This window comes from Ctenocephalides felis, unplaced genomic scaffold (assembly GCF_003426905.1).
Source record: "Ctenocephalides felis isolate EL2017-DRISC unplaced genomic scaffold, ASM342690v1 CF-g0.4_SCAFFOLD_00417, whole genome shotgun sequence".
Taxonomy (NCBI): domain Eukaryota; kingdom Metazoa; phylum Arthropoda; class Insecta; order Siphonaptera; family Pulicidae; genus Ctenocephalides; species Ctenocephalides felis.
This window is the reverse complement of record NW_020536571.1, coordinates 39,101-53,738: the sequence shown is the minus strand read 5'-3', so window position 1 is coordinate 53,738 and position 14,638 is coordinate 39,101.

Here is a 14,638-nt window from a genome sequence, read left to right as displayed (position 1 = left end):
TATATGTGTTTTACATAATTCGAACATCAAAGAAAATTTGAATGTTTACAGAAAAAGCGAAGAAGTTTGAACATTGAGTCCTCGGTTGAAGAAGAATGCACTGCTGAAGCAATATATGCCCGATTGCTTCAGGATCAAAACGCAGCAATTTACGATAATTAAATTATAAAATATCAAAAGAATTTATCATAATTTCAAAGATAGTCCGAATGAAATACAGAAGGAATTGAAAATAGCATTTTAAAAATATTCAAAATGTTCTTTCATGTTAGACAACTGGTATTTAATTAGTGTAATGTATTACATAATGATGTGTTTATATATTTTTTTTATTATTGCTGGTTTTAACAATCAGATTACAATATAATCGTTTTAACAATAAGATTATAATATAATCGTGTAAAGGAAATTAAAGATAAGAAATAGAATTAAATTTTGATTAAGCTTTTCTTTTTTATGACTTCCGCTACTATCGGAATTTTTACATTCTGTGGATCATGTGGTTTGTCATAAATCTCAGAGCGCTGCAGATCATTCTCAGTATTTTGTTTTCGGCGTCTGAATCGATGTAGAAGAAGCTTTTGTATTGGTCTGACCTCTTTTATACCTGACGGAGACGGCCGTCTTGAATCGTGCGCATCACAATGCAGTCTGGCTGGCCAAAACGTCCAGTTTAAAAAATCTTTTCTCCTTTTTCCAAAACCTTGTAAGGTCCGTCTAAGGTCTGTGAAAACATGACTATACTTGTCCCGATCTTTATGAATAAAACTCATTCTCGGGCTATGAGATTACGCAGGCTGTGGTTTTCTAAAGATCCCATGTAAATTGTTCATGACGGTAGTGGTATGATTTTCAAAAAAATGACAAGGAAGTCTTAAAGGTTCTCCAAAGGTGAATTCTGCGATGAACTCATTAAGTCTTCCTTTGCCACTGCTTGCAATACCAATAGAACCCATGGCAACGCTTCTAAGCACGACTCACTTTCGTGAGACATAAAGGCAGATTTTAATGTTCGATGTATGGTTTCAATGAGGCCATTAGGCGGAAAGTTTCTCCGTCGAATTGCCTTACTCTGTAGGTATTCGGAATCTGGATATCCAACGAAAAAGTGCCCAAGTTACAGTTTCTGCAATTATGTCTGATAGTGGATAAACTTCTATCCATCTGGTGTATCTATCTATGCAGGTTAGTAAATATCGCGCACTTTTGCAAATTGGTAGATGACCTACGAAATCAATATGCACGTGTAGAAATCTTGCAGGTGGAACGTCAAATTTCTGTAAAGGTGTGATGGTATGTATATCTATTATGCTGCGTTGACATTGTATGCAATTCTTTTACCAGGTCCAGCAGTCACGCCGTATATTTGGCCAAACAAAGCGTTTCGTCGCCATTTTGACTGTTGGTTTAACACCGGATGGCTTAGATTGTGCAAGTTGTCAAAGATTTTTTTCTTAAAGCTGCTGGAACAAATGGTCTTGGCAAAAGCTGTGATATGTCACAAAATATCTTGTGCGTTGTTCCTGGGATAGCTTGGCTTTCGAGCTGCAATGAACTTTTTTTGACAGATTCTTTTTTAGTTCCTGATCTTTTTTTGTGCTTCGGCAATTTCAATGATGTTTGTAAGACTGCTAACTACTTCGATTCTAGAAAATGTATCAGCGGTTATGTTTTATGCCCTGCTAATGTTCCTAACATCAGATGTAAATTGAGAAATAAAAGTGCATTGATTCAATTGTATTGGAGGTAGGCGTTCCTGCTTTTGTTGAAAAATATAGGTTAATGGTTTGTGATCTGTAAACCTGTAAATCTGTAAATTTACTTGTTGTTGAAAGACGGCGTCAATGCATATGTTTGAAGCATTCGCGTGAACATTGCGAGTTGCGCTCCTGGCTTTGGATGTAGCTGCTTCTAGTTTAGCTTTATACTTTTCGAATGCTTCTGAGAATTTCTCGTTCCACTCATATTCAGTTGTTCCTTTTGTACTAGGTCCAGATAACAAAGATTGCAATTCTGTTTGATATTGTTCAGCGTTTGGACAAAATCTGCGATAAAAATTAATCATACTCAGAAATCTACTAAGAGATTTGATGGTACGTGGTTTCGGAAATGCTCGTAGTGCACTTATTCTCTCGATTGGTGGTTTAGTGTCATGTTCTATGATATGATAACCAAGAAATTTTACATCTGGCGCTCCTAATGTACATTTGGATGCATTGACTACTCCACCATAATCCGTAAGTCGTTGGAACAGACAACGAAGATGTTGTTCGTGTTATTCCGGGTTTTGAATGAAAATATCATCGACGTATCCATGAAACGGTGGAAGTTTTGAGCTGCATTTCTTAGACAAGGTCATGAGGGAAACTCAAATCATCTAAACTGTGTTGTCATGGCCATTTTCGATATGTCTTCTTTGTATACTGGTATTTGTTGGTATGCTTTTTTAAATCAATTATAGAAAAATCTTGCAGCCTTCTAAATTCTGCGAGTAATCAGATATGAGACGCAATGGCCATCTATCAGGAATGGTTCTATTATTCAGAATTCTAAAATCTCCGCAGGGTCTCTACGCATAATCTTTTTTCTTGACGAGATGCAATGGTGAAGACCAAGGGCTATTTGACTGGTCGTGCTATTAAGCCTGGAATTCCTGCTTAGATTTTTTTAACATTTCTTTATTTCAAAATTTTGTTAGAGAACTTATCAATTTTATTATTCTATTTAAGGTTCAGGATTTTTCTGGTTGTTCCAACTTTCCATCGACAACCTCCACCGATACAAAAGACATTCAGCAAAAACCCTCGACAGCTTTATCAGGAGCTGCTGCATTTTTTGGAGCAATGGGACAGGATTGGTTTCGAACTGGTTAATGATATAAACATAAGTATATAAATATTTTTGTATATATAATATTTTATTAGGTTTAATATTACAATTATAAAAGACTTATTTCGAATGTTAAAGCAGTACTGTAAATAACATTCTATGATAATAATTTTATTATAAATAATATATTTTAATATAATGGAAAATGAATATCTTATTCGGATTTCAGACTTGAAACATCGAAAATCGTTTTATAGGATTTTCTTTAAAAATTAAACAAAAGTCTGTGTGTTCATTATTTATTGCGGCTTGCTTATAATTAAATTCTAACTAAATAAATAAATAAATAAATAATTGAATAAGAAATTAAATTAAACTAATGGTGTCTTAAGGCAAATTGCTGGAACTTCTAGTACCGTAATTAAACACTCGAGGAATAAAAATAATAAATAATTATTTCAATTCGAAATATATTATTTAATATATAAACTTACTGTAAATTTATGTGTGTGTTTATAAGAAATTTATACATTTTTTTTAACTTGATTTTTTGAGAATTTTGACGTTTTTTCCAAATTTTTAATTTTTTTTTGAATTTTTGGAAAAAAATCGTTTGCTTTGGAAATTTAGAAATTTTTGAAAATATTCGATTCTTTTTGGAAATTTCAAAATATTCTAAAATTTTGTAAGCAATTGATTTTTATTAATTTTGATATTTATTGATATTTTAAAATAGATTTTTTTTCCTGAAAATGATGCAAAGTTTCTAAAATTTGAATTTTTTTAAACTTTAATTTTTTTACAAATTTTGTTTTTTTTTTAATTTTCAAAATTGTGATATTTTTTGTTAAAGCATTTTTAGCACACCGTCTACATAAACAAAAGGTTTTTTGAATTAACCTAATCGTATGATCCGTTCTCTCAAAAACTGCATCGATATTTTTACACCCTTTGCTTTCCATTCCTCCGAAACGGCTGGACGTGTCTTTTGATTTTTTTTTAAATTGTTTAATTAATTTTTTTGACATTTGTGGAAAAAACTTTTTTTTTCATTTCTTGAGAATTTGGAAATTTTTGAAAATATTCGATTCTCTTTGGAATTTTAAAATATTCCCAAATTTTTGGAAGAAATCGTTTTTTTTTGTTATTTTGATATTTTGTGAAATTTTTCAAAATTCAAATTTATTTTGAAGTGTGTAAAAGACGTTGCAAATGCTTTGACAAAAAATTTCGTTGATTTTGGAAATTTAAAAACAAATTCAAAGTTTTCAAAAAAAAAATTAAAATTTAAAAAAATTCAAATTTCGAAAACTTTTTAATTAATGACAAGCAAAATGTTTTTCGAATTTGCCATTATTTTACTTTTTTTACTAAATCTCCGAAACCGCTTGACCTGCTTTTTCAAAATTTAACAGTCAATACAAATAAAATGTTTTTCGAAATACTCAAATTGGACGCTCCGTTGTCTCAAAAACTGAATTACCGTTTTTGGTAATTTTTGCCTCGTTCCTCCAAAACGGGGTAGACCTGCCTTTGGCAACAACTATCAGCACGTCTCCTTATCATACGAAACGAATGTTTTTTGAATTATTCAAATTGTTTGTATCAAATCAAACTTGTATCCGCACACACACTATTTTTTTCTAAGGTATGCCAAAATGTTCAGAAACCTTTGAAACGAAAAATAATTTTCGTTTTTTTTTTGCGTTTAATATTACTTAACTAATAAATATATTCCTAATGCTAAAATTTTCTTGTATATTATATATCTAATTAAGTACTCTTGCTGAAAAATTATTAACAGTCCATTGAAACACTTGATGGTCATTTTTTCAAAAAAGTAGTATAAAATTGCACCATACGTTGTGTACAAAAGACTATAATAAATCACAGCCAATCTAAAATAAATATAAATAAATATTTATATTATTTATATAAATTATTATTATTTATAATATAAATTTATTCCACGTACCTTTTGTGTCGTTTCGTGTCCTTTTCAAAATTAATCGGTTCCTTCAACAAATACAATTTGGATCCTGTCAAAGCTTGTCTCATATAACTATCGATCGAGAAACCATCAAAGGAATAAGCAAACTTATCTCTAAATAGTTAAAAAACAAAATTATATCAATTAATATTTCTTTTATCATTTTATTCTATTATTACTTGTCTTCAGGGTTTAGTTTATCAGTCAATGACCACATGTTATCGCTTTTGAAGTCCCAAGGTCTGGTCAAGAAATATGCAATGGTCATCATACCGATGAAGAGTTTTTTGAACAATTTAACGAACCTACAATATGTAAGTTCAATTGTGTTAATGGACCTACAAATTGAGGATTGTATATATATGTATATACTTATGTATATTTATATATTGCAAACTTACATTGGTTTGCGTCCAGCAATTTTTAAAGCGCAGTCCAGCAATGCTCCGGGGATAACATGTTTGAAGAAATACTGGGAAAAATTCATTTATTATATATATATATATATATATATACTAGCTGACCCGACAGACGTTGTTCTGTACCTACGTCTACAATTTTTCAATATTTTATACTAATATTTACTGCTTAGTTAAAAATAATAATTACTGTTTTTTGAATTACTATTTACACCAATATATAAGTGATGTTGAATGTAGAACTGTTTCAAATAAAATGATTGTTCTCAATTCCCACAGTTAACACTTTAATTATTTATTTAACAAATATTAAAAAATGTTCAATAAAATTGTATATTAAAAATTATACACTGCGATTTATAGAACAAATTTATTTCCAATAGCTCAATTTATTTTATTGCATTTAAGGGTTATATAGTATTTTTAGCCATACCTGTAGATGTGGATGTATAAATGAATGATTTTTTGTTTATTCACGACTAAAACATTGATTTTCCAAATTTATCACACTAAAAATGATCGTCTGCCTTTTTGATTTATGGTCATAGCATAAGATACTCATGTTGAAAATTGAAATCTTTTAAAAAGTACAACAAATTCAGAAAGAATTAATATATAGCATTCGCGGCAAAGGTGCAATATCACCTTTTATTTTTCTCACCCAAAATAATTGCTTCAATAATGTTGCCTATAATTTTTATAATTTTGTACCATATTTTAACTGGCTTTAAGTAATTTTAATATCTAAATTGCATTTTTTTCTCTAATAAATCAATATACATTATTGCTTAAGTTTATATTTGAAGTGAATTAATTTGTCAAATCCTGTTCACATGTGCTCTATTCAACTTACGATCAACAAAATTATTGCTCTGTAAATTTTTTTACTGTGCTCCAATTTACTTGATATTTTGGAAATAGGCTAATCTTTATCTTAATTTCAATGTTTTTAACAATTTGCACTCCGTCACCATCCACAGCATTAATTGGATTATTACTCTTTTAATTCTGATTTTATCAGAACTTGTAATACACTATTTTAAAGGTGATTAAATGAGCTACAACTTTCTCTATCATTAATTTTACCGTAACTTCTCTTATTGTAAAACGGCGAAGGGTTAAAGGGCTCGAAAGACCTCTGGTTGGACAGCTCCTTAATTAATCATACATCTATCAATATTTGTGTAACGAAAAAATAATAAACAATAATAATTAGTCAGAAAAATACCTCGAATTTTCTTATATATATACTTTTATACGTATTCTTTCAGAGGTATTATGATGAGAAATTGGTTGTTTTTTTTAAATGTTTTTTTTTTCATGAAATCATGAGTTTTTTAAGAATCATTTGTACTAAAGTTGTGGTATTTTCTAGAATCCATCAAGATCTCTTAAACCAAGTTAATTCTAGATTGAATACGATTATTTTTAATTTTGGTGGATATGGCACTCAAAGTATTTGATTTAAATGAAAAAAAAAACATTGCATGCGTCCTTTATCTGCATGATAGCTCACTCATTTTACACGCAGAAGTACTCATTTTAAAGCTTATTTTGAGCACTATAAAAACCCATTTTCATATCTAGCCTAATAATGTTCCTAAAACACTATAAAATAACGATTTATTAAGATTTTAATTGATATAATTCTGTTCATTACATGATTTTCGTTAAAATGTATATTTTTGAAGGTGTTAGCAACAAATGATGAAAAACGCAAAAAAGAAACAAATATTCAGTAGCCAGTAACTTGAAAAGTATTTCCTTTTTTGAAAAACATTATTAAATATTTTTCTCGTATAATTAGTTCTTTTATCGATACCCAACGTTATTTTGAAAAAAGTAAAATTACACCACTGAAAAGAAATGTCATCCACCCGAGAAGTGGTAAAGGAGTCTAAATTGTTTTCACTTCTGAAGAGTAAGATGAACCTAGTTCCAAAATTCCAAACGAATTGGAAAATAGTAAAAATTTCAGACCCAAAGCGCTCCATTGAGTAAATATTCCGTACCCAATGACAAACATATGAATTTTTGACACAATGAAACTTTAAATAATTTTTTTTGTATTGTGACTTAGTATAGTAAGGCAAAACGACTGCAAATTGAATATGTTTGAGCGCAATCACTTATGGCTCGCTCCTTTGCGCGAATTCGTACGGCGAATCTGTTCGCAAAGTGCGCAAACAAAATTATTGCAAGCAAAAGCAAACCACGCGCACGTCAGACGCATGCGCAGACTGCATCACTTGTCAAATGCATGTTATATTATTTGCATCTTATATTAATTTAATTTTTGGCACATCTCAGCTGCTTTTCGGCATTAATAATGTAGACATTACATTTTCCTTATTCATAATTATGAATTTATTATATTCTAATATTGCCTTAGCCTATAAGTGAATAGAAATGTTTGGCAAATGACAGTCCTCAATTGTTTTTAATGTCAAACTAAGCTTCAAATATTTTCAAGGGCAAACAATGATAAGCGGTTTTTGTAATTTTTTCTATTTATTTCTACAATTTAACTATATTTCTATGAATCAAAACATTCTAAAAAATTTCCCGAACAAACTTCAGGAAGATTCATGAAAATCCGAATTATAGTTTAGAAGGAAATATGAAACTTACATTGTTACAGAAGAATTTTATATATAAGATATATATATATCTTATATATAAAAATGGAGCTCTCTTTCAAATGTCCGAATAAAACTCGAAAACGGCTGAATCGATTTGGCCAGTCTTAGTCTTGAAAAATTTGTGCCAGTCCAGAGAAAGTCCAAAAGGTGAGAAATTATTTCAAATCCGCGTAGAAACTTTAAATTTTTAATTTGAAAATTTTTGTAGAAGCGCAATTTAAATAAAACAATGAACGGTGGCTAACACGTGAAATGTCAAACGTTTTTGACAGATGTTGTATAATTACGTTTAATAGGATGTTTTACGTGGATATTATTTAATTATAATTAAATTGTAGTTATTAGTTTTGTTCGTAGTTATATTTATACACAAAAACGTTATTAAACAGATCACAAATGTTACTAGAAACTCAAAATATCAACTTTTTTGATATGTTAATATGAAAATGCACTTTTTGGCATATTTTTCTCAAACACGGTGCTCTGATAGATCTCATTTGTATAATTATATACTCATTGGTATTTATAAAACATTTTCTAGGTTATATTATTTTTTATTTATGTTATATAAATTCAAAACCTAAATTTGGTATCGATCAAAGTAACATTTTGCCGAATAACATTTTCCCAGTTATAATTTCGCAGAATTTATCGCAGAATAGATAGTAATATATGAAGGTCCGGGATTAAAAAGGTCCACCACCGATGTGCCAAAAATCAGTAAAGTTAAGCATTGTTTAACAACAATATTTGAAAGTAGAGGAAAAAAGATGTATAGCCAGCTATATAAACTTGATTTGAAAACGATAATCTTTGAAATGGGGGAGATAAACGGTATAATCTTTCAACTCCATAATAAAAGTATTTTCTTCCGTTGGTAGTTTTTAGCATTAGTTAAAAATGTAATTATTTTGTAAAATATCTTTAAAATTATAATAAGGCTTTTGCCACCTGCTCGTTACAAGTTACCCCGCATATAGGATAAAAAGGTCTAGATAAAAAATTTTCAAAAAAGCACATTTCTACAATGATGAAGTAGAAGTCAGTTTACTGAATGTAGTCAGATAATTGTTCGTTTGATATGTCTTATTTGTTGTGATATAATTGTTATGGTTTTCACAATGTAGTTTATATTTGCTCAAAGTCAAATTGGACCTTTGTGTCACGCCGTGCTCTACATATATACTTTTTATTAAATTTACTTTAATTCATCGAATGTAACTTGAAACTTTTCAAAAAGTAGGTCAAAGAAGAAATACTTAATTCATTTTTTATCTCTCCTCGCAAAAATTTGAAAATTTTATATAAGCTCAGAAGTATTATTTACAATTATACACAAAATCCCGAATCCAAAAAGAATCTGAAAAACTTGAAACGTAATTAATAAGCCGAAAGACCAAAAAAGACTCGGATTGGATTATACGATGTTTTCTATAGAAAGTGTATAAAACTTGCAGTTTGATTGTAGTAACAAAATATAGACAAACTAATGGGGTTTATTGTTTTTATAATACCTCATTGTATTCAAAGCATTCAAACAACACATCCTTATGCACTTAAAGTATTAATATTTTTGATTCTCTAGAAATGGTTTAGAATATATCTTATTTAGCAAAACAACGTTTGCTGGGTCAGCTAGTTTATATATATATATATATATATATATATATATATATATATATATATATATATTAGGGTGGTCCTTAATATGAATGTAACCACCAATGTTAGTAATATATCTTTGTTACTATTATAATTGTTTCCATACATACGTGAATTCTGAAGGTAAACTCATTGGTGCATGTGTTCATGGCAGGATACCAAAGGACATCACTGAAGGGTTGGTCTTTTATTATTTTTAAACCCACATCTCGCCATTGATTGTGAGATGTTTCTAATTTGCCCAGGACTGAACAATTGTACACTGGAAGTCTTGGGGCATCAGGACTCCTGAAATAGAAATAGACTCTTTAAAAACCAGTTTTAAAATTAATAATACAAAAATTGATCAGTTCTTTCTGGACCAAAGAGTTGTAGCAAGACCAAAGATTTGTTGACTAAGATTTTTTTTTAAATTAATGTTTATAATTGGTTCGTTGAATGTAAGGATCTAGTAAGGGCCAATTAGAATCTAACTAGATTCTGGTAGGACTTGATATGATTTTTTTAATTAAATCTGCTAAGATTCTAGTAAATTTTTTATTAAAATCTACTATGAATCTTATGAGGATCTGGTAAAAATCTTTTGAGAAACTAGTACGGACTTAATAAGAGGCTAGCTCATCTAAAAATTCATCTAAAAAATTTCAGTTAAAAATCTAGTTAGGATCAAATAAGATTCATTTCATCAATAAAAATTTAATAATATTCTAATAAAATTAGAATGAAATATTCTGACAGAAATCTAATCCAATTCTAACTGGATTTTCACTGAATAAATTCTTTAGAATCCTGATATTTGGTTCTGAAAGGACTGATTAATTTCTAGTTAGTTTGTTAAGAAATTCTAACATGAATCTACTTAGATTCTAAGTAGGTTCAATTTATATTCTAAATAGATTTTAAGTAGATTCAAAATAGATGTTAACTAGATTGTAATAAGGTTGTAATTTCAATCTTACTAGATTCTAAACAAATCACACACATAGTGAGAATCTTATGAGAAGTGTATAATTTAGATGACACCAATTAGGATAAAAAAAATCTGGTAGGAATTTGCGACAGTTCACTAAAATCAAGTGAGAATGAGATAACAGTATTGTACAAGAATCCCGTCAGATTTTCTTCATTTAATAAGAATTTCCAAAATGATTTTAAAAAGAATCTAAGGCGAGTCTACTTGGAATCTTATAAGAACCTGCTTGAAATCTAGTCAGCATTTATTCTGAAATCTATTTCTGAGTATCTAAGTAGATTCATACTAGAATCTCTTTGTAAATTAATCGTAAATTAGAAATTTATCAATTTCTGGATCAAAAATTTTTGAAAAATTGTGACAATCTAGTTATAATCGAATAAAAAACTAGTCAGATTCCGACAAGACTCTAATCTAATCAGATCCACTGAAAATTGTATAGGAATCTTATACGAATCTATAAAATAATAGAAATCTTGTAGGAGAAAATAGTAGAGAATCTTGGGGATCTGGTAATACGACTAATCTAATTTCAATCTTATGAAAATTGGGATTTTGACAGTCAAATTATCAGTAATAAATTGTCTGCGCAAGAATTAAGTGATTTAGTGACATATGTTAATAATAAATATACAAAACTTTTAATTGAATTGTGGTCTATCTAAATATTAAAATTAAGAGCTAAAACTTTCAGAGAATTTTATTTTAATAATTTGGAAGCATTTTAGCCCGTGAGAGCAAAGAAATTTGACCACCCTAATATATAAATTAATTTTTTGAGCCCTAGGAAGTAAAGAAATTTCAAAATGTTCACGTTAAGGACCACCCTAATATATACATGAGTGTAAATGTAAATATTGTTCGTTTAAAAAGTGTGATTTGTTTAGAATCTAGTAAGATTAAAATTACAACCTTAATACAATCTAGTTAACATCTATTTTGAATCTACTTAAAATCTATTTAAAATGTTAATAGAATCTAAGTAGATTCAAGTTAGAATTTCTGAACCAACTAACTAGAAATTAATCAGTCCTTTCAGAACCAAATATCAGGATTCTAAAGAATTTATTCAGTGAAAATCCAGTTAGGATTGAATAAGAATCCAGTAAGATCATGTGAAGACTCTAGTCTGATCAGAATCTAGTGAGAGTTTTGTGAGGGTCTGATGAAAATTTTACAAAGGTATAATCTAATACGAATCTTGTAAAAATCTAGTTGGGGTCTAGTATGATTCAAATTACAACCTTAATAAAATCTAGTTAGTATTTATTTTGAATCTACTTGAAATCTATTCAGAATCTTATTCAAAACTACTTAGAATCTAAGATGATCTAAAAATCTAATTAGAAATAAATCAGTTCTTTCTGGACTTCTTCAAATATCCAGACCACTGTGTTGACTGAGTTTAAGTTTGAGTTTTTGTTCAAATTGTTTATTAACTTACTTGTCAACTATTTTTTGCCAAGTAGCGATAATCAAAGCCTTCACGACAATATCCAAAGGCATATAGTCTTGCAAAAGGGTCGTACCGGTGTATGTAGTCCTCATAATTCCTAAATTATAACAATAAATTATTAAAATCCTAAAAAAATTAAACTATCCAATTAATCTTTTACCTTTGCCAACTGCAATTCCAAATCCAATAGGACCATAGAAGTTATCGTGCCAACCAGGAATTGGATCTTTCCATGTAGAAATCACTTGGGAAACAGATTTATGTTAAAAATTAATGAGTGAAAAAATATTTATGTACTTACTAGGGTTTGTCGGTTTTCAAAAACCGGTTTTTTGGCGAAAATTATGAAATTCGAACACCGGTTTTTTAGTGAAAAAAGCCGGTTTTCACTGTATAAATGGAAAATGACAAATATAGCCAAATATAGAAGATAGATGAAAGCGTTTTGATTCTTGAAATCATATCGGTTCAACAGCATTTGTTATTTGCAGAAAGGTTTTGTATATATTAATTTAGATAGTTTAGAAAATATTAGGTTGTCAAATATCTCCCTTCCGCTTTTTTGCTATTGGTTTATAATACAAAAAGGCGGAAGGGAGATATTTGACAACCTAATAGATAACAAAAAATTAAAAGTACGCTTGTGGTAATATCAACAACCATAAGTTTGATTTTGACAATCCCCAAATCTTATTCCATGAGAAAGACTTATTTAAACGGAGCATGGCAGAATCAATGTTAATAGTTCGGACTAACAATAGCGAGAATCTGAGAACCGACACAAATATTTTACACGTCTCTTATATAAACATCATTAATAATTTATATTTTTTTTTTCATTTATCTTATATGCTCTTCAATAAATTAATCTGTTTTCATATTGTTGATTTTAGTATGCGATCGCGCACTTCTTTTGATTATATTATAATAATACCCATCCTGTTCTCCATCTACATACTTAAGATTGGTTTAGAATATTTCTGTAAATGTCAATGTTTTTAGTACTGAGTCGAGCATTGCAAGGGATAGTTGGTGTTTTTTGTATTTCAAAAATTAAATGTAATTTAAATAAAATATTAAAGAATGTGTAGTATATAAGTAACTGTTTTTGAAATTACACTGAAGATGAGGCATATCATAGTCTCGAAACGTCTGTAATTACCAAATGAAGTGTTTGTTAAAAATCTGAGTGTTGTATTGTTCATATTTAACATTCAATATTAATTTAGATTTTTATACCAGTGTATATATTAATTTAAATCAGTGTGACTTCTTCTTGAAGAAGTAACTTCCTCTACTCAATTCAAAAAAAAAAGAAAAAAGTAAAGAGTTTTAAAACCTAGAAGCCACAAATTAAAGAACAAAATACTTAGAATTATTATATCAGGCTTTAAAAATAATTAAACATTCGATTGACGTTCTCAGTTTTTTTAAATCATATTTTAAAAACAATTAGAATGTTCAAAGTGAATTAATTAAAATTTCTCGGAACTTACAATACCCGAGTTTATTAGCTTAATTGTTTTTAAAACTGAAATTGATATTAACAAGTATGTATCAACATGTACGAGTATCTAATTTTTTTTTAATTTAATGCATTTTTTTATTTAAAAATGCATTATTTTTATTTATTCGAAAACTTTCCTTTCACTATCATAAAAATATTTTCATTCTTATATGTGAAAATGATGCATGAATAACGAATAATTATTTTCAAAGTTATTTAATCAAGATAAACTATTATTTTTTAGTTCTACTAATTAAAATTAAAATTATTTTGTTTACTATCTATAAAATTGAACAATAAACAAATTCAGTCAAATACTGCTCTAAATCACACTAAATTTATATAAAATTACAGAATATTCGAGCAAAAATTTATTTTCTATATAAAATTCGAAAACCGGTTAAAACCGGTTTTTTAGTAAAATTAAAATTCGAAAACCGGTTTTCTGAAATGTCGGTTTTTGTATAAACCCTAGTACTTACCTACTCCTGGTCTGAATAGTACTAAAGGTAACTTGTGACTGTAGTCTTCTACAGCATTCTCTGCCAAATGTTTGGAGTAGACATAGGTATTTCTGAGACCTCCCAGACACCTGCAGGTAAAAATCAATTGGTTAAAATATTGTTTTGAATAATTTGCAATTTTTGCATACTTTTCAGTCAAACAAGCCAAGTTGTAATCATCTTCGAACTCTTCCGCAACCCTGATGGCTTCCCTCCAATCTCCGTGGTCTCTGTACATTTTTTCCTCGATGACTGGTTTATCGGTATTGCAATATGTGGTAGAGACGTGAACACCAACCACCAGATTTGGCATCAGGAGCATCAGTTCTAGGATTCTCTGGTTCCTCGAGTGTTCATCAGGGTCGCCTTTTTTATGTGGTCGTCGAATCTGGGGAAAATTACAAAAGTTGGAGAACTTGTGTAAATGATAAATTATTTTTGGATTAATTTTTTTTCTATTTACCTGACGCTTGCAGCAACATGAAAAACAATATTGGACGCCAACACCAATTTTTTATCCTCATTGCTCAAACCGAGTTGGAGACTTGTTACGTCACCAGGTACTGCCACCACTTTTTTCAAAGATTCTGGTTTGTTTTTTTCACGATATCGAACAACTTGAAATAAATATAATAAAAATTTGCAATAATTAGCTAG